Below are 24,944 nucleotides of genomic sequence, written 5' to 3'. Positions count from 1 at the left end.
AAGATTACCGCCCAAATACACTGTCCCACTTCTTTCTTCCAATCAATGGACTGCATACTTAGGTTCCACAGCTGTTGGTAGCCCCCCCCCCCCCCCCCCCCCCAAAAAAAAAAAAAATTGTCAAAAGGTGCTGCAGATCCATTATTTTCATACTTCCCATTGTTTTCTAACATATGCAGCCCCGTACCATCCATCCAAGCGGGCTCAAGTCCTTTAATTAATTCAAGGCCACTCTTACCTCACAGATCGTTGCATTATTAATGGGCTGCTGTCAAAACATCAGAGTATTATTTGTGGAGCGGTGTTTACATCCAAGATTTAAATGTAATCCTGGGGGATCATGTGTTTGGACTGACACACGGTCACAGCCTTGTTATCGAGAGACGTGCCCTTTTCACGTCCGCCTGCCGGGTAACACATTAAAAATAAAAATCCTTTAAACAAATAGATGTTGCTTTTGTGTACATTCAAGCATGATATGCACGGAACACTAATATAATGTAATCATTGCAAATTAATTTTCTGTATCTGTAGCTGAAATTGACGTAACCTAATATTTATATTAAAAATGTGAGTCATTTTTTAAAATTTACTGAAAATACTTAAATTTGATCGTAAATCCACAATAAAGGTGTGGTTTAAATGTAATGTGGAGTTAATTTTCTATTTAAAACCATTGTAAATTTGTTCGCAGAATTGGTTAACTACGGTGGGAAAGCATCACCCAGGAAATGAAAAAAAAACATGACAAAGTGGGAAAAAAAACTGAGAAAAAGGACAACAAAAACAGAAAGTAATAAAAAAAGAAGGACATGAAATGTGATTTGAAAAAAAAAGTCATTTTTCACATTTTACTGAAGTCAAATTTGAATGTTATTCAAAAAAGGAAGTGGAAAAGGGGAAAACAATTATAAAACAAACAGGAAGTGACGACAGAAGAGCGCGGCGACACATGTGAGCTTAAAAAGGTGGGAAAAATCCAAACCATCAACTGGACATGCTAGTGAGTCTTTGGACATCAAAGCCAAGGTTTGTTTCTCATTTCTGTCCTCTGTTAAACCGTAATTTATGTCCAATATTTGGCCCAATTAATTCCTCAAAACATCTATAATGACGTTTCCCGTTTAAAAATGCACTCAACAGGGCTATGGCAAACACAAGACGTAGCAAATCCAGGTCCGTGAAGTAAACCTCGCCGCATTTTAGTTTTAGCCACAGGTGTTTCGATTACATTGGCTTGTTTCGCTGCAGCACACATGGCCAAAGGTATGACGAAAAATCAATGTTAGATTTATTATTTATTAACGTTGTCCGCCGAATACGTATGACAGAGCGGACTTAACGCTAAACTAAAGGAAAACGAACCGAAAATGAATACGAAAAGGCATTTTATCACGCACTTTTTAATGTATTCTCGCCCTCGCACTCATTCACCACAACATCTTTGGCTCCCTCTAGCGGCACGGGCGCTCACCGCACCTCCCTCCCAACCCACCGGGGACAAGACCGCGCCGGTCTCTCGCTCTCTCTCTCGCTCGGTGTCACTTTCTTCCACTGCTCCTTCCCCGAGCAGCCGGCGGAGCTTCACCGGAGCAGATGTGAGCATCGTTGTTGCGGGACCACACGGACGGACCCCCGCACGAGGCTCGCCCTCCGCGCAAGGTAAAGACCGGCTGACACCTTTTGCGTGAAATTTGGACGGCCGGCGTGATGACGAAAACGACGGTGGACTGAGTGTTGTTTACATGTCAGCGGGATGGAGGCTGCACGCTGCCCCTCCGCAATGCAGACTCACTGAAATGAAGCTAGACTACAGGACCAAATTTTGTGCGTGTGTGTGCTTTTTATTTTTATTTTTTTAGTGCTGTGGTAGCGTGCGCGTGATATGATGCACGCACATCCTCGCGTGCACTGAGATAGTGACGTGTGTTACTATGCACACAACACACCTTGCTCTAAAGTAGCCTATCTGTGATTGGACAGCTTTTCTCCTTATTAGCATGACGAGCTACTAACTAGAGTGCAAATTATTCTTTCAGTGCCTAAAAAGGGGATCATGTGAGGTAATGGCTCATGGCGGCTTTGCAGGTGAAGGTGCCGATGGGCGAGTCCTCCGCGCTGATTTTGATCATATACTCGCGAGACACACTGTTGTGGACGATTGTTTTTTTTTTTTTTTTTGGTCGACGTCTTTTGACTCATCGGTGATATCCAACCGAATCCTCGGGTCTTCAGGAGGAACGGGCAATATTTCCCAAAATGAAATCTGTCATTTTCTACAGTCGTACTGGATGATTGATTTTTATTGATTTTAATGGAGGAAGTGAGCTTTTATTTAAAGCAGCAGTGTCCAAACTGTTTACATATCAATAGAAAGACACAAGGGACATTTCTTTAAGCTATCAAACATGGTGATAAGATAAATCACTCTGGCAATTACCGTAAATTTTGGACTATAAGTTGCTGCTTTTTTTCTCATGCTTTGAACCCTTTGGTTTATAGTCCTGCTGTTGTTTTTTTTAAACTAGCCACTAGGGGGCAATGTCCTGGTACACAAAGAGAGACAGAAGAAGATGCCATTGAAGTACTGATTTTGAGTTTGAACTGCCATTTCATGTATGCAAAAAGGCACATCACTGTTGTGTTGGTGCAGTATTTTAACAATGCATCTGTCTCAGTGTTATGTTGAAAAACAAAATGTATATATATATATCAATAGAAAGACATGAGGGACATTTTTTTTTACCTATCAAACATGGTGAAAAAATAAATCACGCTGGAAATTACCGTAAATTTTGGACTATAAGATGCTGCTTTTTTTCTCATGCTTTGAACCCTTTGGCTTATAGTCCTGCTGTTTTTTTTAAAACTAGCCACTAGGGGGCAATCTCCTGGTACAACAAAGAGAGACAGAAGAAGACGCCATTGAAGTACTGATTTGGAGTTTGAACTGCCATTTCATTAATGCAAAAAGGCACATTACTGTTATGTTGGTGCAATATTTTAACAATGCATGTGTTGGTGCTGATCTTATTTCTTATCGTGCAGACATTTTCAGTCTGTTGAAGGCATGATGTTGCTGTAACCAAGCAGTTTGAAAAAAAAAGCTTTCTGCGACAATATCTGATGTTACGATCTGCGTAAATGAAATTTCTGTTCAATTTTTGTTGTTGTTGTCAAAATATGCTTCACATTTTGTATATGAACTTCGTACTGTTGGTTATTAAAAAAAAACCTTCGGCAAGGCTTTTGGTTAAAGGTGATTAGAAAAATTAGTATTTTTTTCACATGCTGTTCCCAAGCAAATCTTTTAATTACTTTCTTTGAAATAGCATTGCAGGCTATGCATTTAGAACACTTCTGAGCTAAAGGTTATATTCTTAAAAAAGAAAAAAAAAGTGAAAAATATTCAGGCATAATCATGAATATTGATTTAAACTCCGTCGTGATTAAGGCTACACAATTAATCAAATTTAATCGCAATCACAACATTGACTGCCACGATTAATCAAGGTGATCCTCGGCGATATTAACATTTAAAAATCCGACTACCATACATGTCAAAAAACGTTTTTTCTGAGGGAAACTAAAAAAAAAATGTCAACAAAACATTTGATTTTTTCAGTTTCAATCAGCGGTGGTATGCTTCATTATTTAACCTTCGTCCAAATCTTACTAAGCCTAAAAGAACAAAAAGGCCAAAATGTGGCGTACTGTCACAAATGATTGCACAGCTGTCTGTCAGGTGGAGCACTTTACGGATGTTGGACCCCTGCTAATGCCCCCCCCCCCCGAGCCCGAGGACAGACCATCTCCATCACGTTAGGTGAAAAAAGAATTTCGCCTTCTCCCAAGTAGGTTAAGCTACCTCGTGCCAACATCTCTTTGAATTGCCTTGAATTTTGTAATAAGTTGGCGGGGCCGTCCACAATGCCGGCACGCATGCCCCCCCCCCCCCCCCCCCCAGCTAGCTGCGGGCTCCTCGTGCATTACCGAACGCGGCCAGTCTCGTCCTCTTTCACTGTCACAACAAATGACTCAACACAAGCGATGTTTTTTGAAAGGCTCCCTCCGCATCTGTCGTGCGGCCACCAGGGTGACGGCGAAGGCTTTTTATGGAGACCTGTCCCTCCATGCGCTTTGCAATTTTTTTTTTTTTAATCTAAAGGACGATTTGTTTTGGACGTTTTCGTGCCGGTGTGCTTAGTAAGCGGCGGAAATCTGGACGGTTGCTATGGCAGATGAGGTGGTTTCAGGTGAATTAGATGGCTTTGCAGATGTCCTTCTGATCCCGGAGTTTGTTCTTTTCGATATTTCATAAATCCATCCATCCGTGCGTATATTTTCATCATGGACTAGGTGCCAGCCAATCACAAGGCACGCAGAGACAAACGTTCGCTTTCCTAACCCCACCCAAGGTCAATTGAATCCTTGTGACATTATGTTACAAATTATGGAAATTCCTCAGATTTTTTTATGATATCATAAAAAAATCAACGGAAAGACACACCAGGGAGCTGAAATTTCCAGCAGGTGATTAAAACGTGTAAAATTTCAAAATGCAACGATCCTGACATTTCTATGTGAGTGCAGGTGGACGTGGAAGATTTTGTGTACAAAAATAATCATTGTCCAAATTTTGGACCATATGAAACCATTCTAATTACAATTTTTGAGATGCTTTTTCATAGGATTTACGACATTGATTTTCCTGCGATTTTTGCAACATTCCGTCGAGCGGCGCTCAAACTCTGTCTGCAAAGAGAAAATTCTTTGTTGACTTGGGTTTCACTTCAAGACAGTAGGTGGCGGTAGAGACCATTAAGGCACAGGTGTGGAACTCCAGTCCTCGAGGGCCGGTATCCTACATGTTTACAAACCTTTTCCATCAAAAACACCTGATTCAAATGTTTGGGATCATTTTGGAGCTCCTGCAGAGCTTGCTAATGAACTAATCATTTGAATCAGGTGTGTTTGGGAAAGAAAACCGGAAAACATGCTGGATGCCGGCCCTCGAGGACTGGAGTTCCACACCTATGAATTAAGGCAATCCAAACCAAGCAGAGGTGGGACAAGACTAAATGTCTCAGCATCAACTTGATATCAAGTCTCGATATCGGGCATGTTGATCTTTACGTCAAAGCTATTTCACCTCAAAGGAAAGAAGACACGAGGGAGCTGAAATTTCAACCAGATGGTGAAAACATGTCAACGTTCAACATGGCATCACCCCACCAAGTGATCGTACTAATCGTTGAGTTTCGAAATTTGACACGTTTTAACCATCTGTTGCAAATTTCAGCTCCCTAGTGTTTCTTTTATGATATAAAAAACACAATTTCCATCATTTTCTGATTAAGGGACCCTTGAAATTTCATTGGAAGTGCCGAAACTGCATCTTGATTACGACAACCGTCCGCAACCCTTGTACACCCCCCCTCCTTTTTTTTTTTTTTGTTGGCTCTGCAGTTGACAAATGCACAATCAATAGCGAGATGCGCTAATGGTACAGTTGTAAGGCGGAGACACGACATGACATCTTTGGCTGCAAACAAAACAGACAGCGCTCTCCTCTGTTCATGCCCGAGGAGGAGAAAGTCCTCGTTTGCACTCGATCCCGCACGCTGAATAAAACGGATCCGCCGTATATCCCCGTTGATGCGAATCCGCCCCGTCTCGCTAAAGACGCCATCCGCGAGAGAAAAAAACACATTTTACAGGAATATTTGACATTAACGCCTTTGCGATGATGCCTCAGCTTGTTCGCTGAGGTGTGAAACCAAAGTGCTGATTTGGCTGATTTGACTTGTTTTTTTTTATTCGGTTACTCTATAGAATTCCTTTCGGGGGGGGGCAAACGACCCCAAGGAAAAGGCTTTTTTTTTTTGTCGTTTAAAGTGCAGTTGCAGCAAAATGAGGACTGCCATTTTTTTTTTTTGTTATTTCAGGCACTTTGATTCACTTTTTTTTTTAAACGTTTTAGACCAGGGGTGTCAAACTCGTTCTTTTCGAGGGGCACGTTGCAGTTACAGTTTCTGTCGGAGGGCCGGGACGACTGTGATAAAATACATTTTGGGTGTATTTGTCACACTTCCAACTAGTTTTGAAATCAGAAAGAGGGTGAGGGCAAAAAACACTTCCTTTCTCCTCCAAACAATTTCAAATTGACTTACAGATGTGATATTCTGCCCGGAAACTTGAATTGGAAAGGACGTTTCGCGGGCCTCGTGAAATGATGTGGCGGGCCGGATCTGGCCCCCGGGCCTTGAGTTTGACACCTGTCTTTTAGACTAACCTGTAACCTCTATAAATGCTGTTAAAAAGTACTAATTGGCCAAATATTAGGCACAATTTTTTTCTCAAAAATGAAAGCCCAAAGTATGGGTGATTTAAAGATTAGATGTTTTTTTTTTTTTTTTGGGACACCATTCGAGGAAGATGGCACATAAGCCAAGTTTTGACGCATTTTTTCTGACGCACAGATTTGCATTTTTAGCTCGGCCGTATTCTAATATTAATAACCGTAACAGGACGAGCTAGAGGGCAGATCTCAGTTAGCCAATAGCAGCCAGTGCCCGTTGCAGTTAACAGCAGAGGTTGTTACGTCATTATTTTAAAAAAAGAAGCAAGCAGACTGAACCAACGTCCGAGTCCATCCTTGTTCACACACAGGAATACGTTAGAGATCGACCGATATGGCTTTTTCAGGACCGATATCGATTATTATTACAGTAGTAGAGGAGGCCGATAACCGATATTTTGAGCCGATATTCATTTGCATTGAAATTGTATAAATTGTACTGTGTGTAAAAGTGTGTAAAAGTATTTTTATCAGCAAAAACCTTTCCTTTACACAAACAAAACAATAATCATCCATTGAAACACATCAATCATTTAACAATATAGAAACTGTATTCTTTAGCATTATTCGAACCAATACAATACAGTCATAAACTGTTGCATTATGCATGTTGCGCAATTCCGCTATATATGGTCGAAATAACTCGAAGCGCATCATAAGGAAACAGAAAAACAACTGCACCCGCCGCTTTCAAAGTTACACTGGCGAGGCGTTCACTGACCTCTCGCAATGTGGGAAATCCAAAACTTTACAAACCCACGACAAATATATAATTTTCGGGTATGAACAAGAATATATGAAGAATTTGGTTGGATCGGATGTATTCTGTTTTTCTATCGTTTTTACATTGTTGACAAAGTGTTGGCGAAAATATCAGAATTTGACCCTAAAATTAAGGGTGCGGCCTTTATATCGGCGCGTCCTATATTTGCGGGATTACGGTAATCAACATTTTTTGAAAGTTGATTTCTATTCCTTTTTGAGTTTGCTAATGTGAAGAAATGATAGCGTTTTATCTACACTTGGACAATTTTTAAAGATAATAATCTCATTTATAATCGGCGCGGCGAGTGGGGGCGGCGCGAAAGGTATTTTCTTTCCTGGGGGGGTTGCAAATTATAATTTAGATGCACTGCGCTATGGGGGGTGCTTTTAACGCCAGATTTGATATGATTACTCAAACAGTCGCTTAGTCAAAGCTACTCAGCTTTAAACGGATTCAGTTCATCTGTAGTCTAATTCGCTAGCGTATGTTTTCATGCTAAACCGTCGTAAATGTTTTTTTGTTTTGTTTTTTTCAGACCCCGAGCACACGGTGGAAAGTATTTATAGTTTGAGACATACCGCAGCTATTCTTGTTTTGTCTATTTATAGGATTAAAGCTGCAAATATGTTGTGGCGTTGATGTGACTAACAGCGAGTTTGAATTGCGTCGCGCGCACTCAAAATGACATGTTTCGTTTAAGGACTCTTTTGAGGCGTTCAGGGCCACATAACAAAAAAACGCATTCAAGTGAATCAATTCTAAAAGGCGCGCGAGTGGAAAGGCTAAAAAAAAAGATTTTATTCTCAGAATTCGGGTTAGTTAAGTTAGTTAAGTAGAAGATAAGATCCAAGGCTTTATCGTGGAAAATTCAATGTTCAATTCTGACTTCTTAGAAATGTCACTTTCAGTATTCTTAGTCAGAATTATCACTTGCCTGAATAGGCGGACTAATGATTTAAAAAAAATTACTATTGTGAGATTTCACACTTTAAAGTCAGAATTAAGCCACTGACTATTCATTTGCGTCCACTGCGGTGGACATTGGGTCCCAAGAGCTGTCAATGGATATGAATCAGTTCATTTTTTCACTCCCGTCGACCGTCTATATATGTGAAATCCATTTTTATACGGGAATATCAGCGAATAACTTAATATCGAGGAGGACCCAAAAGACTCTTTGCACGTTTTATTTTATTTTATTTGTTTTAATTTTTTTATTACACGCACAGTGTCATTCAGACAAATTTGCAAGCATTTACAAGTGTTTCTTACCAAATGGAGTCGAAAGCTAGATTGGTAATTTGTACTTAATTACCAAAAGTAATCAATTTTTTAGTGTATTTTTTTTTTTACCATCCTCTAGCAAAACACTTGAAAAAAAAATGAAAAAAAATAAGAAGCTGTGATTGAATGTTCATACACTTAAAAAAAAACAAACATAAAAATACATTTTGGGCAGTGAATGAGTTAAGTAATCACTTCATTTGGTATTACAATATAATCAATCGAAAATCTAAATAATTATTACTTTAGGGTTTAATTCATTCACTATCAGCCATTTTAGACACTCCTTTAGCCAAACACTTGTAAAAAAGTAAAAAACAACCTAAAAATATGTATTTGGGATGGAATGAGGTAATTACCCAATTACTTAACTGCCTTGCGTAATCAATCACCTTTGTACTCAATTTTTAGACCCTATTTTAACCAAAAATCTGAAAATTAAGAACACTGTAAATCCTGGGACTGAATCTCCGGATTTGAAAAAAAAAAGCGTAAATAAACAATGTCAATGGGCTTGAACGAGCATCCATAACCATTATTTGTGGCATTAGCCAAGTCATCTCACAAAACCGTACAGACGATTAAAGCGGAAGACATCATTTCCATATAAAAGACATTATTTAGCCTCATCCCGAAGATGAGATCGCCGCCGTATTGATATTGCCGGTAATCTCCCGCATTGTTTTCCACTTAATCCTCTCCGGTCCGCTTTGTTTGCGGGACGGTGGAAGCTTAGCGTTTGCTATCTTTTCTAGCGGCGGGATAAAGCGCGAGACGGACGGCGTTCGGGGCAGCCCAATTAGGTGGAGAAGCCTCGTTGGGCCCGGCCCACTCCCAGGGCCTTTGAAGGCGGGCGGCCTGTTGCTATGGCGGCGGACCAAACGCCTCGCCGCGTGATCGCTATTCAAGACGGTCGGGGATGATAACGCTTCCTGTTATTTCTCGTGCGGGGCTAACACGAAGCCGTTCGTTTCATGACGCCTTCGTTATTTGGAAGCATCTGAATAAAACGACGTCCCGTGTCGCGAGATGAATCCGTTTGGATTTGACGCCCGATTTAAGGTAAACAAACACACATTTCGTTCACATATACATTTAAGTATAATGTATGTACGACATACGTTTGATAGTGTCCTGCTTCTACAATATTCCTTGATTGCTTTTGATAGTGGAGCTGCATATTAGCTACTGAGGTCAATAACTTCCTGTTCTTCTTCTTCTTTTCTTGTTTTTCTTGTCCTGCTTATTATTGTTGCTATTTTTGTTGTTCTTCTTCTTGATGAGCAAATTGGGCACATTTAATGCTTGACTGCCCCCTACTGATTAAAAATCTAAAATAGAGCCACTATAAAGATTGTTTGATAATCGCAAATAATAGGTTTTGGATTGTTTTGGCCTTTGTTTTGGGAAGCTCATGCCAATGTTTCCTTTAATGAAAGCCCGCTAGCTACTAAATTATTAGGTGTTTTAGCACCAAATAACATTCAGCCATTAGGGGGTGCACCAAAACAAGCATTGAACATTTCCTGTTTTTTTTTGTTAGTCATTCTATTCTGTTTTTTGGGGAGTCTTTCTCCCGTCTTGAAAACGCTGGTGCTTCGAGGCAGATATTTTTAGTCGACTTACCCGACTTGGTCGACCTTTATTGACTGTCCTAATTCTGAATCTAATCAGAAACATCCTTGGTGAAAAGCACTCACGTTCTTCATACCGACTGACCTTGAACCCTCAGGCGGCGGATATTTACGTGTGAGAATTTACGGATGAAGGGCTGATGGAGGACGTGGCCCCGAATGGCGATCGCTTCCTCCTGGCACGTGAAGCGCATGCCGAGGGAGGCCGACCTCCTGGGACGCTCCATTATACATTTAGGCGGATTCTATTTTCCCTTTCTCGGGACAGCTGGACGGCTAAATTGTTTTCGGATCAATAGTTGAGCTTCCTTGTGGTACAACAGAGTGAGCGAAGTGCATTTAAAGCATAGAAATCCCATTACGCTCGGCAGGGATGGGGAGCGGAGCGAGAAGGAAATGCTGCCGCTATGCCCGCGACTCAATCTGCCCGTCGGTTTACCGGCGTCGTCTCAAACGGGACCACACACCGCACGTATAACATTCAAAGACGGCTTTTCTTTCAATCATTTACCAGCGTACGCTAAAAGAGATTAAATGGCATTTAAAAATCAAGTACACTGGTGAAAGACAGAGGAGCATCTCTGTGATTGCCATGGCGACCGCATACCGCGGTCTCCTCAGGCCGATAATGATGGCGGACAAGCTTGGACACCTCTTGCTAGGACCACTGTCTGTACTATTGTTACTGATCAAAGGGGTTTGCAGCGTTCAAAATAGGACGTCAAAAGAAGTTACGCAGATACAATTCTATTGGTCAAAATATCCATCCGGGTTCAGGAATGCTGATTAGGTTTGGGGTTGACTTGATCGCATGAAAAATGTATGTAAAAATGAGATGTTGAGATGTCAAACAATTGTTGTTAGATTTGATTGAGAACATTTTATCGAGACTTCTTGTGCCCTTTGGAAAACACAACTGGAATTGATTAGGTGGTATGTACGTGTGTAGCAGTTGAATCGCGAAATCCAATTCAGAATCTGCCCCATGCGCTTTAAATCATGCGCTTTCATGTCTTCAGGTATTCTCGGTGAGGAATTTCACGGTGAGGAATTTCAGCGATTTATTAGAGCTTTTGCTGTTTGTTAGCATCTGTTGTTGACGGTGCAAGGCTTGTTGGTTTTGATGTATCAAAACTTCAAAATCAAAAATGTTGCTCACCTTTACGTAGTCTGTGTCGCGCATGGAAATTTTTTTGCAGCGTCACTCCAGTGTAATTTTCTTTGTTGCTATGATAACATCACTTCCTGTAGCCCTAGCGGTGGATAGACTAATGTCACCTTCATTAACACATATTCATTTGAATTTTTTCATTACAATGTACACACCAAACAAATTCCTTTGCACTTGAATTCTAAGAGGGAGTTATGCGTGTTAACGAAATTAAATAAATGTACAACCAAAACGTGTAACGTGTTTTGAATTTTTTGTAAGGGCAAACAACATTGGAAAATTTGAATTTCATGTAATTTCAATAATTTTCGGAAATATCGCCCAGTGTGATTAAAACTTTTAAATCAAGCTTGTAAGTTTTGCAGACTATACTAACAAGTAAAATATGACTTTTAAAGGACCCAGATGTTTCTATTTTTACACTTTTTTAGGACTCCATGCAAAATCACTCCCACTCCACTTCGAAACCAAAAGAAAACTTAAAGAAGTGAATAAGGTCGGTGTGTATTTACTCTTGCATGGGCAGTACAGAGGTGGTGTAGGGGAGGTACGATTTTTTTCTGTAGTCCGTAAGTTTTTTTTGAAGTCACGTTTATCTGCTCGGACAGGACTAATCCCAGAATATGCAAAGAATGCTTCGAAATACATCAACGAAAGAAAATAACACTTTGGGGATGTTAGGGTAAAAAGATTAACATGATTAAAAGCTCCAAAAAGTTTACTTTTTATAACACGACCTATGAAATATTTTCTCCCTGACCTTTAATAGTTCACAACAGTAGAGGGGGGAAAATGCTCGTGAGGGTTAGCTACTTTAGGCTACTTTAGCTAAAATGCGTTCACTATTAAATCATCCATTATGTGCTGTATTTTCCCGTACACGCTTCTTACTAAAATGTTTTCGCTCTCTGGATCGATCTAGTTACAGCGCTGCGTCAAGCCGGTCGTAAACTAAAACTGCCCATTCCGATTCAACAGTTGTTTTTTTTCTCCTTCTGGCTCCGCGGCTAACATAGAAGGAAAAGGGGGTTAGGGGTAAGGGGGCTCAACAAAACATTTGGAGCGCTCCCTTCATTCCTTCAATCGGCGTAACCACAAATAAAAGCCGCGGCTGGTACGAGCTTTCTGCCGCGGGCTTCCCTGGCGCTAACGCTAGCGTGTTTGTTTTGCCGGTCAGCCTCCCAGCTCCTGGCCCATTCGGACGGATCTCGAGCAAAGAGAGCCTCAACTGCGGCCTTTCTTGAAAATTCGCTTTGGGCCGGAGAGACAAACGGGTCGTATTTCCCTCGGGATCCTCTCAAAAGATCTGAAATGAAGGCTTTTGCTGCATGTCTAATGGTTGCTAGCAAAGAAGAAAAGCGTGATTGAGGCTAGCCTTTGTGGCCATTCAGCTGGCGGGTCAACACCACGCTGTTTAGCTTGCGTGACGCTGTCGCAAGTGATGTAAGCACCCGCGTCATGTTTTTGGGGACGATACATCAGCGCTAATAGCGCCTGACAAACCGGCCCTAAAAATGTCCCCGCGCAAACGTTGATATTTTCAGCCGCGTGATCATCCCTCGGCATTCCGTTGCGATGGATGGACGGGCATACTCTGGCTGACTTATTCATGAGTCTCGTGGACTAATTGAGCTGCAGTTTTTTTCTTTCTCTCTTTCTCTCTTGGCTCTCACTTCGGAGCTGCAGGAGCTTTTGTTGCAATCTGCTAATTCATGCTGCCGACATTACAGCCTCACAGCTTTACTTAGCAACAGCACATTTGGCCCCTGAGATGTGGGCTTCATGAAAAGCGGACAAAAAAAGCTGCGTTTTGATTATATAGATGATTTTTTGTCGTTATGTGAGTAGCAAGTGGGGTAGCGGTTCAAAAAAGTGCTAAGGGAATTGTGTTGGGGGGGGGTTTAGGGCAGCGGTGTCCAAAATGTACTCCGGGGGCCTCTTGCGGCCCGCCATTCATTTTTCAGCGGCCCAAGCCACCCTATCTGCTTTACATGCACATGCAAAAAAAAAGACGAATACAATGGATTTATTTGCTATAGAGCTAATCGATATGCAAACATACAAATTTTTATCATTTTTACTATCATTTACAAACACAAAATAATACATCTTAACAAAAAGCAGTTTATCATATTGATTATAAGCGTTTTTGGTAAACAAATATGGAGGAATTTTAAAATGGCTCTTGCATCTTTCCTCTTTTCTGTTTATGGCCCTCAAACAAAAATATTTTGGCACCTCTGAGTTTGCTGCTTTCGATTAAATAGTGCATACTGGTTGTAACAAATGAGGAAGGACCTGACAATCCATTTAATTAGGATTAGAGTAGAGGTTAGGTTTAAATTTACAGGCCTTTGACCTAAGGCAATAAAGTTGATGGTTAGAGGTTAATCGGCTGGATCTAAGTTGTTTTTTTCATTTAGAAACTCAGTCCAAAATATGGAAAACATATTTGCGTGTCATTGTTGTTCTCATTACTTGACCAAAGGAGTTGCCAGGAATTGTCGATATCCTGCCAGAAGGAAATCATCGCTCACGGAATCTGAAAACGTTCCAATCGCAGGCTATTAGACCCTTCAATAAAAGAAAAAAAAAATATACAAACACGTTTGCAATTCCCGCTTCACTCCTATTAAGTAAAGTACACCCGTATAATCGAATAAATCGCCAGCACAAGAGTTGCGTCAAACTAATAGTGGTAATATCAGAGACCATAATCTAACATTATGGTAATATTTTAGTCCAGCTAAAGTGTTAGCAGGATTACACAAAGCCGACTTAATACGGTAAGGCTTGGTGGACGGGCTAAGGAAGAACACATTCAATTTGGATGCAGCTCAGGCTTAATGTCTCTGTTTCTCTCGATTCGCTAGCTTTAGGAGATAGCTACATTTTCTGTCTTCTAGTGATTAATGCATCCATCTTAATGACAGATGCAGGCATATGCAAAGAAGGAATGTGATTTGTTTTGTCATTTTAGTTATCTCTCGAACCACAAATCGAACAAATCTAAACTAATGATGCCTAGCTAGCTAGGTGCCGCTAGTTAGCTTACGCATCATCGGACGTGGTTTTGTTTTGACTTGAGTTACACCAAGTGCGTAAAATTAATTTGAAATAGCACTTACTTTGTAACACAACTACCTTTTGATCGCAAACTTTGTCTTTGAGGGCATTTTTGTCCAATATATTTCGTAATGGAATGGTCAGCTAATTTGTTAGTTAGCATTTGACATATACTTCAGGATATTCTTATTTGTTCACAAAATATTTCCCCGTATTAGACACAGGTTTAACTTTCAAGTTAAACACATTGAAACCTATCACTTTAAAGCACCACTTAAGTTATTAAATTAGCTAGAATTTAAGTTAGCAAATCGTTACGCTAACTCACCAGTTTTAGGAAGCATTTGGCAGGGTTGTTTTACTTCAACGGTTCAATGGAAAGGAACAAAAAAATCAAGTGTTATTATCATCAAAACACTTTGCATTGTGTACTATTTCAACTATAAAAGTTTTTGGTCCCTGAAACGCAACTCTGTTGTCACCAAAACGGCTTTAATCTCGCTTGGCGAAATAACTTAAAATATGTCTCTAGAAGAGGGAATTTAGCGGCGTATTGAATATTTTTGATATATTTATCAGAAAAACAAGAGACCTTCTTGCATTTTGAATTTTAAAATGTCACACTACATAAAAAAAATTAGCTGTACGCTCACTCTCTAAATCGAGCTAGCATTGGCAGCTACTCGTAGCTTTTTTTCCTTTTTACAGACACATAGGATTTGTTTTTGTCAAACTCAACATTATTATTATCCTGTAAAGCGCCACTTGTGTGCTAACTGTAATTTGCAAGTGGCTCGCCATCATACGCAGTGCGTGTGGGCCCTTGAAATGTGTCAGTGTTACAGTGGCCAGTGTCGCCAGATGGATTATTCATGAGGAACGCGTACTGGCAGGGAACGCTCCAAAGGGCATCCAGAGGTGAACCCGACTCGGACTCTCTCACGCACACGCCCACTGACGTTTGTGCAGCTATACTTGTGAGGACATCCGTTGACATAATGCATTCGCTAGCCGCTAACCATCACAAACGATTTCCTAACCCTTAAAGTTGTATCCTCAACCATAATCGATTTCAAACCAATTCAAAAGCAAGTTTTTACGCTGAAAAACATGTCTGGACTTGTGGGGTCCACCAAAATGGTCCCCGCGAGTGTAAGCGGTCCTCACAAAGTAAAACCCAGGATTCTGTCCCAACAATGCAGCAAAAACAAGGACACACACACGCAGTCACTCACACGCCGTCTCTTCAATACACTTATGTGTTATCAGCGGCACACAGCTCTACTCATGCAGAGCGCACACACTCACACACACACACACACACACACACACACACACACACACACGTCGGTCCCAGACAGTGAAGGACACAAGCGTCACGGATCAACACATACAAGGGTCCTCTCAAAGATGCACAAACACATACACACATGAACGCACAATAGATAAAAAGAGGCGTGGCCACGCTTCTGCTAATTCCTCTGTTACTGAAGACAACAAAAACAGTGAAAGGGCGGAGAGCGCTTGCCAGTGCTCCGACAGAGGAGGGCGGACCTTTCGGGAATCGTCCTTTGATACCTGTGCGGGAATCGTTTAATATTCGCTGATGGTTTAGCGGTACTCGCTTGACATCGGAGCAAGAGGCGTGGCTTTACTTCCTTGTTACTTTGTGAATGGGGATGTCTCTATAAAGGCGGTTCTCAAATGGGGGTACGGGTTTCTCTGGAGGTACGTAAAGGAACTTCAGGGGGCTTCAGAGATTTTAACTGGGGATCAGTGTAGGAAATGCTCTTCTTTTTCAATAAAGAGCAAATTGATTGGAACATGGAGTAAACTATTGTATAACTGTTGTATGGGAACTCCTTTGCAAAACATATGCCTTGATTATCGTATTTTTCCTTCTATATTTTATAGGATTATATATACAGGGGGCACATGAAAAAAAAGTTGAAAACCACCGAGGAGTCAAAACGTTTTTACCGCTGAGAGAAATGAACATTTTAACTCTTTTATTGCCAAGCGTTATCGGAAAAGGCAACCTTTAGAGTGCCAGTAAATTTCACATTTTCACTCATGTTTTAAGACCGAAAGAATATTGCTATGTCTATGTAAACACGGGTGGTATCACATGAAAGATTGACTTCCATTCTTTAGAATTACATGTATGTGTTGTACGTATGGCAACACTGCCATCCAATGGTCACAGTTGTCATTACAGTGCTCAACTGACTAAATATTAAATATGGGGTGTCAGCTACCCTCCATAAAAAACGCGTTTGACAATAATTTTATCATTTATTATTTTTATTCCTATTTTAAAAAAAATGATCATTCTCATCCAAGGCGTTGAAAGAGTTCAAGAAAACCTCACCCAAAAATTTCAGCGCTTTGCTGTCAACAATTTCCCAGTTTCGTAACTTGAATTTTTCGTAACGAGACGTTCATGAGCGGATTCAAAAACCTGTGTGCGACGAGTGCCCCGTTTTGTCGCCATTTCCTCAGAAATTCGGCCAATCATTCACGAGCACAGTTACAACTTTGTTATCTTAAATCAAAACCTTTAGATGGCGTTTCTGCTGAGCAGACATGAATGCGCACGGCGCGGCAGAAAAACGGCGAGTCACTCCAGAGAGCGTAAAGCAGTGGGCCGAGCCACAGAGGAAGCTTTCATCTTCTGCACTTTCAATTCAGGAAGATGCGTCTGAGCCCTTAAACTGCTTAGTGGCCCAAAGTTGCGCCGCCGAAATGTCTGCGAGACAAATCTTCATCGGTTAAAGCCGGCCGCGTCACCGCTCGCGTTAATCGCATCTACGGTTATGACGGCGTGTTTATGTTGCCGCGGAATTATATTTGGTAATATATTACTAAATACTAAAGGACTAAATTCAATATTTGCAAAACGATTGGGGGCGGATGACCCGAATGAAAAGGACTGCCGTGTGAAATATAATAATTTTTTTTTTCAGGCGTTTTTAATGAACGCTAATTTTTTTTTCAGTTTTAGACTAACCTGTATAGACATGTAAAAAGGTAGTTAAAAATCGTTGAAAATGGATTTCTATTGCTTTTTTCTTTTGTTAATGTTAAAAAGGATGCAGTTTTAGATATGCTTATACAATTTTTAGAGATAATATTCTTATTAATAGTAGGCAAGTGGGGGCGCAAATTCTCTTTCCAAGCACCATAAAAGTGGCGTGTAAATCTTGCCTTTCATAATATCAGTTGCTATACACTTTCTTAGTATGTGTGACCCTTGTCATAATAGCCAAATAATGTGGTATTCGGACAAAAGTTAATATATTCATCTTTTTGTAACTTTAAAGTAGCATTATAAACAAAGAAGACAAAAAAAAAAAAACCATGAATGAGCTGTTTAGAAATTTTTAAATTCAAACTTCATAAGAATTTAAACATATCTCACCATCAGCATCAACGTACATTTACGTCATTTATGTTTATTAAACTGCTTTTAACAAGTAACCTGAGAGCATACGGGGAAAGTACGCGCTGCTAGCCGCTATCACTTATATAGTGCACTTATATAGAAGCAGTTTGATGGCAAAAGTAAATAACTGCAATAACCTAAAAACGCCTGCAGATGGAGACGAAACATTACAAATACAGCCAACCCCCTAGGGTCATGACAGTTGTTTTTGTCGCAAAGCTGGGAAAATACCGTAAAGAGGGGGCGAAAACTCAGTATTTCAGGTCCCAACGTGAAAATAACGTAAATCAGGGACGTTGTAACATGGGGGTCCACTGTATTTTCTGTATTGAAATACAGTATCAAGTAGTGCATGGATCTCATCATGCTGACCCCAAATGTTGTTTTCTTGACATATTTCCTCTTGTCCCTTTGCATTTTCCCTACAAGCTATACATTATTATGTTTTTTGCTCAGTGGGCGTGAACATTGGCCTATTTAAAGACACCCTGCACGGCGCTGGAGACACAGCCAGGCGCCGCTGACCTCTCCGCTGAGGGCCCCCCAACTCCTGGAAAGCTTGTTTTTTGTCTTAATAGCAACAACACATCACTTACATTGTTGCGTTTAGATGCTGCGGGCCATGTGCGATTGTTCATTTGGCTCCGAAAAAGAGCAGCCTGGTCAGCCAGGCTTTTGAATGCCAATGGTGACCTACATACCGGATGAGGACTTGGGTTTAAGGGGGAGGCCGATAAGGACCGGATTGCTTCGTTAATTTTAGCAGTTGTGGTTCCTCAGGAAATTGCTTGATGTCATTTCTAGGAAGCATATATTTGAGTGTTAAATTCTTGTATGTGCGTGTTGTGAGTGTTGATCAGGTGACAAAAATGTTTCTTCCGCGAGAACAAAACGGTTTCCTTTCATTCACCTAGCTTAGCGGAATTTTAGCGATGTAGCATTTTAAAAGCGGTAAAACGCGCTGTACACGCGCAAAAAAAAAAAAATCACGCATTTCAAGTGCTGCAATGGAAGAAAAATTCGTGACTTTTGCTGCTTACCTTTAATTATTATTTTCAGACCCTCCTTCACCCGAACATCTTGTTCAGTTTTTGCGCTTGCTACAGTGTGATGGCTCCAAGTTGTCCATATAGAAGATGGATGGATTGATGTGTTGGAAGGGATGCAGGCGGAACGTTGGCACCGACTCCCAGAGGGGGAGGGAGGAGAGCCATGCAGAAAATCTCCTATGACTGCTAAACCTCATTATCTTGGTCTTAATGACCGAAGCGTAGGAATCAATACAGCCGGACGGGCTCCACAGGCACAAGGTCCACTTGCAGGAAGTGGATATCTTCACAACATCCATTATGGATGAGAGGCGGAAAACTGAAGGATAGGGCATCAAAGGGAGAGGCTGAGAGGATTTTTCATTGTAAAATTTAGAAGGTCGGGGTGAATGCACGGAAAAATGTCACAGGTTTGATTGAAAGGTGGAGTTGAAGATGCAGTGCGCGCTGGGAGACGCTATCTACATCGGACACTGAAGATGAATACTTCAATGGGCGCAGACTCAGTCCGTTCATCAATCCGTACATTCATGTGTGGTCATCCGTCCATCCACCCACCCATCATCTGTTCATCAATCAATTTGTTCATCAGTTTCTTCGTCCCTCCGTCCATCCGTCCCTCTGTTCTGGTTTCCATCCATCCATCTGCTCATCCATCCATCGCTTTGTCCTTCTGTTCAACTTTACATCCATCCATCTGTCCATCAATTTGTCCATCAATTTCTTCATCACTCCATCTGTCCGTCCATCCCACCATTCATCCCTCTGGTCATCTTTCCATCCATCCATCCATCCATCCATCCATCCATCCATCCATCCATCCATCCATCCATCCATCCATCCATCCATCCATCCAAGCATCTATCTGTTCATCCATCCATCTTTCCATACATCCATCCATCTTTCCATACATCCATCCATCTGTCCTTCTGTTCAAGTTTACATCCATCCATCCCCCTGTCCATCTGTTCATCTTTCCATCTGTTCATCTTTCCATCCATCCATCCGTCCATTTGTCCATCCCTATGTCCAACCAACTTTCCATCCATTCGTCCACCTATCCATCCATCCATCCATCCATCATCCATCTGTTCGTCCATCATCACTCTGTCCTTCTGTTCAAGTTTACATCCATCCATCCCTCTGTCCATCCATGTGTCCATCCATGCATCCATCCATCCATCCATCCATCCATCCATCCATCCATCCATCCATCCATCCATCCATGCATCCATCCATCCATCCATCCATCCATCCATCACTTTGTCCATCCATCCCTATGTCCAACCAACTTTCCATCCATTTGTCCATCTATCCATCCATCCATCATCCATCTGTTCATCCATCATCACTCTGTCCTTCTGTTCAAGTTTACATCCATCCATCCCTCTGTCCATCCATGCATCCATCCATCCATCTGTTTGTCCATCCATCCCTATGTCCAACCAACTTTCCATCCATTCGTCCATCTATCCATCCAACCATCCATCCATCTGTTCGTCCAGTCATCCCTCTGTCCGCCTGTTCAACTTTCCATCCATCCATCCATCCATCCATCCATCCATCCATCATCTGTTGGTCTGTCTGTCCATCCGTCCATCAATCCGTCAATCCGCCCATCCTCCTGTCCATCTTGGTCGCCAGCCAGTAGCGATGTTTATGGCTAGTGTTCTTCCCAAACTTTCCAAATGACTGAAATGTGCAGTTTCACACAGATCACAAAATATTACGATAGCGGAGTAGCGCATGCGGGATGCATTAGACAGGGTTGCCAAATCGGCCTTAATGTAGTGAACCGGGCAAATTTTGATGGCTGCCTTCCATTGGCGGCTCGTGTTGTGACTTGAAATATCCATACATTCTTTTTGAGATGTGCATGATAAATATAAATGGTATACGGTGACTGATGAGTACATTTGTTGTGTTCATTTCTGCATTCCCAGTCAAATAAAATATGCCTTGAATTGATAGGACCAAGGTTGCCACGTTTCCTTTAGCCATTTCATGTTTTAACTATCTTAGCAAAAATGCATTATGTAAATGTTAGATTCTTTCAACTCTAAATAAAAGAGTTTCAGAAGCGTTGTTGTGGTTTTACATCATGGAGGATGGCCCAGCTTAGACATAAACACGTGTCACAGCTGCCGCAGCGTCGTAGAAGAAAACAGGCCCGAGGAAGTGAAATCACAGATTGTACAAATGTATTGAAGGAGAAAAAGAATCTTTTATGATGTCATGGTTGAGAGAATATACTTTTCATTCGTTTCTATGGCAACATATATGATCGTGGTATAAATAAGGCAGCACTGAAGATAATAAAATGTGCTATAAAATGAATCCCATTTTGCATTTTATTGTTTTTCCCTTTGAGGGGATGTCATGGTGTGCTAAGGCTGAAGCTATTGAATATTTTCTATATTATCCTACTGATGATCCTACTGAATACATTTTAATTTAATAACATGAATTTTTATATCATCGTTTTGTTTTACTTCAATTCAAGAGGTTTCAGGCAAATTCCTTCATTTGGTTCATAAAACAAAGAGCTGTCAAGATCACGGTATCAGTTTTTGCCGGCTAAAACAGCTGCTTTGAGGACGATTTGTTTTTTCAAAAGTGATCAGTAGGAACGGCAACTATGTCGTTTAAATCATTTACGTCATAGGTGTCAAAATCCTGGATGTTTTCAAGGTTTTTCACAAACGCACCTGATTCAAATCATTCGAATAATTTCCAAGCTCCTTTAGAGCTTGCCGATGAGTTCATCATTTGAATTAGGTGTGTTGGAGAGAGAAACATAGAAAACATGCAGGATACCGGCCTCCGAGGACTGGAGTTTGACACCTGTGATTTACGTCAATTAAAAAGAATTTGGAAATTCAGCCGACTGCTCTCGCCAGCCTAGCTGTAGCGGTTGTGCTATTGCTTCTAGCATCTAGTGCTGCTCGCCTCTGCTAGCACAGCTAACAACGGAACTAAATAAACTTTGGACCTACATTTTTTTTTGTGAAATCTACGGCACATGGTTTATTTCTGACTCATCTGCTGGAAAATGGCCTGACAAAATTCAGCAAAAGGGTGTTTGATGTTCTAATTCATTTGCTCTTAATTTGAAAAGCAAGCCATTGTTCCCGCGAGGATATTAAAAAGCATTAAATTAAATTTACTGATACTCACTTAAATCCTGCTAAAATGTCACACCCCCCGCAAAGTGCCCCCCTTCCTTTTCAAGAACCACTGCTGGTGTGAAATTAAGTGTGAAGCGTGTAGAAATGTGACACACACATGCACGTTTGGCTTCTTTCTGAATCTTGACGAACGCTGCTTTTCTCCCGCTTGTTTGCGTAACCAAAGCAGCCATGAAATATTGATAAATGAACTTGTCGTCGTTCCCTCTCTCGCTACTGTGCGTAATGTGTTTAATATTGCCCTATATGCTCATCGTAGCCTATGGAGAGGAACGAGCAATCGCGGGCAAGTTTTGCCCCCATATGTGCGTTGTTCACTCATGTATGTTTGTGACACGCTTTTATTATTTTTCATTACCGATTGATTAATGAGAATTGGGGCTTTTTTTTTTTTTTTTATTGCTCCGAGGGATTTATGCGAGAGCAAGACCCTTGCGTGTGCACAAGGTTTGTAGATTAGTAGGTCATGACAAATTAAGCAAATGAGCTAAGTGAAGGCTTGACTAGATGGCGTTGAAAGAATTTGATCAGAATGATTTGGGCCTGGATGTTCTTCGTTTAGTAGTGGACACAAGTATGCTCCATGAGCAATTGTCTTTCAATTCCAAATATTTGTAGAGATATTACATTTTGCACAATTCATTATGTTCACTCAGCATAAGGGATGGGCAAGTACTGATTAGAAATAGATCTTTTTTTTTCTTCCCTCAGGGCTCATACCAATATTTATATCTAACAGTCGTTTTCATTAAAAAAAATGCCTAAAATTAATCTAAAATTTGATCATATATATATATATATATATATATATATATATATATATATATATATATATATATATATATATATATATATATATATATATATATATATATATATATATATATATATTTATTTATTTATTTATTTATTTATTTATTTGTTTTTTTTTCTTTTTAGATAACATACATCTTTGTATTAAAATTATACCAAAAAAAAGTTCAGGGAATTAAAGGTATTTACTGTAAGTACCTGGATAGAGGGAAAAAATTGTAAAATAGAAATTCCCAAGATTTTTGTAGCTGATAGTAATTTTTAAACAAAGGGAATCACATTTTTAAAAAATTCAGATGTCCATAAGTATACTTTTCCATTTTTTTTTTTAAGACAACATACGTCTTTGTGGTAAAATTGTTCAAATGTTCAGGAAGCTCTGAGTGTTTTAAGCATGTCTTAAAATGTTACATGAAAACTTAAACATGTAAATAACTGTAGTTTCATACATTAAATCAAGTCTTCCGAAATGTCAAAATAATAAAATTTCACTTACCTCCGTTTAAAAGTTAAACAACAATAAAAGGTGCAGACTTTTCCCAGGGTCAGCAGAATCTCTAACAATGTTAACATTTTTTTTTTTAAATCCTAAATAATTCCATGAAGTTAAAAGTTTTAAAGTGATCTATTATAGACCACCAGACTTTTAAAAAAGGCTGTCGAATATCGGCAATGATAATTGGCACGAATGATAATCGGTCAATCCCTGGTATCAAGCTGATACCGGACCGTTAAAAGCGTTCTTTCTCTTCAAAGTTGTAGGCTCGTCACCTGTCTCTTGACTGGGCCTTTTCCCCCTTCTCAAAAAATTGTCTACTTACTAATTTAATAGGACTGAAATTTTGACGCTCAAGTGACCTGGATGAATCCTTCCAGTTTTCAAAATAAAAGATTTTTCAAAATAAAATAGCTTTCAGACTTGGATAATTCATGTAACGGAAATAGCGGCACAGTTCCAGTCGAAACGCGGACTTGTATCGGGTCGCGGACCAGCTGTTGAGGCACCTCCGATATGCGTCACCACACTAGAATTTTGTGTAGCGTGGTTTTCTAGTGTTTAGCCTGTAAGCCTCAGGGGTGAAAGGTCATAGGTTCAAATCTCAGCTGTGATCTCCCCTATGCCAACTGTTCATCAATAACAAGCGCGGGCTGTCTTTCATTCGTCCAAAGCATTTAATACTCCTCCTAATCAGTGCAGGCGAAAGATTTGTGGGCAGGCCGAGGTCAAATTGATGTCTTTGTCTTTTGGCTGCGTACGGGGATTCCAATCTTCTTCGCGGCCCCGTGGCTGTTAAACGCTCCAAGGAAGCAATTTCCTTTTCAACCAATTTGCTTGGCCTCTGGCTTAAAACCTGAAAACTCACTTGCCCGAGTGACATCATTCAGATTTTTTTTTTGTTCTTGCAGTATTTTAGCTAAGGGATGGTAGTGTCATGACTAAATGGCCCCGCCATGTTTAACTTTGACATGTTGTCACCATCTGGGTGAAATTTCAGCTCCCTAGTGTCTTTTATAGCTTTTCCCTTTATGTGAAAACAAAATACCGCACAATATAATCTGGTCTAAAGTCTAGATGAAAGCACTTCAGGGACGACGTGGGATTTTATCAGGGTTTTCTGCAAGTTCATTTTGCTTTTTAATTCAGTGACAAGAATAACAAATTATTCCTTTCAAAAGAAGAGCAAACTGATTGGAACATGAATCAACTTATTGCTGTTTTTTTTTATATAGAGATTCCTTTGCAAAATGTTGTGCCTTTATTTGTTGATGTATTTATTTGTTTATGTATTGTATTATGTATTTATTTGTTTACGTATTATGTATAGAAGTTCTCAGCATTTAAGATTTGTAGTTTTAGAAATATCGGTAAACACTGATTTCAAGGTTTCGATTCTTTTGATGGAAGTCGATAAAGAAAAATAATTTGAAAAATATATTCAATTTGTTGGAGATTTTTTTAAAATTGGGATGTAAAGGTATCTTTAACATATGCCATTTTGAAGGGGTATTATGTTTCAGAAATTCTATTTGTATTGATACTTTCAGTAGTTGTACTAGTATCTATCTAAAAATAAACGAATGGTTTATTTACTTGTTACCTCTGCCCATTGTTTACGCTTTACTCCTTATTTACGTGCAAGTCGAGTGTTTGGACTTGTCATGTTTT

General features: G+C 40.2%; 1 protein-coding gene across 1 annotated transcript in view; it reads left to right on the top strand.

Moving 5' to 3' along the window:
- Positions 1 to 1,549: 1,549 nt before the first annotated feature.
- The window catches only part of cntn1a (contactin 1a), a 68,008-nt gene continuing 44,613 nt past the window's right edge, over positions 1,550 to 24,944 (top strand). The window contains exon 1 of the mRNA XM_088416836.1: positions 1,550 to 1,662. The gene's annotated coding sequence lies outside the window, so the exon portion shown is untranslated. The remainder of the gene's footprint in view (positions 1,663 to 24,944) is intronic.

Source organism: Hippichthys cyanospilos, chromosome 6, assembly GCF_059441005.1.
Source record: "Hippichthys cyanospilos isolate Australia breed blue-spotted pipefish chromosome 6, RoL_Hcya_1.0, whole genome shotgun sequence".
NCBI lineage: Eukaryota > Metazoa > Chordata > Actinopteri > Syngnathiformes > Syngnathidae > Hippichthys > Hippichthys cyanospilos.
The sequence above is the reverse complement of the archived record's forward strand: the minus strand, read 5'-3'. Positions and strand labels throughout refer to the sequence as shown.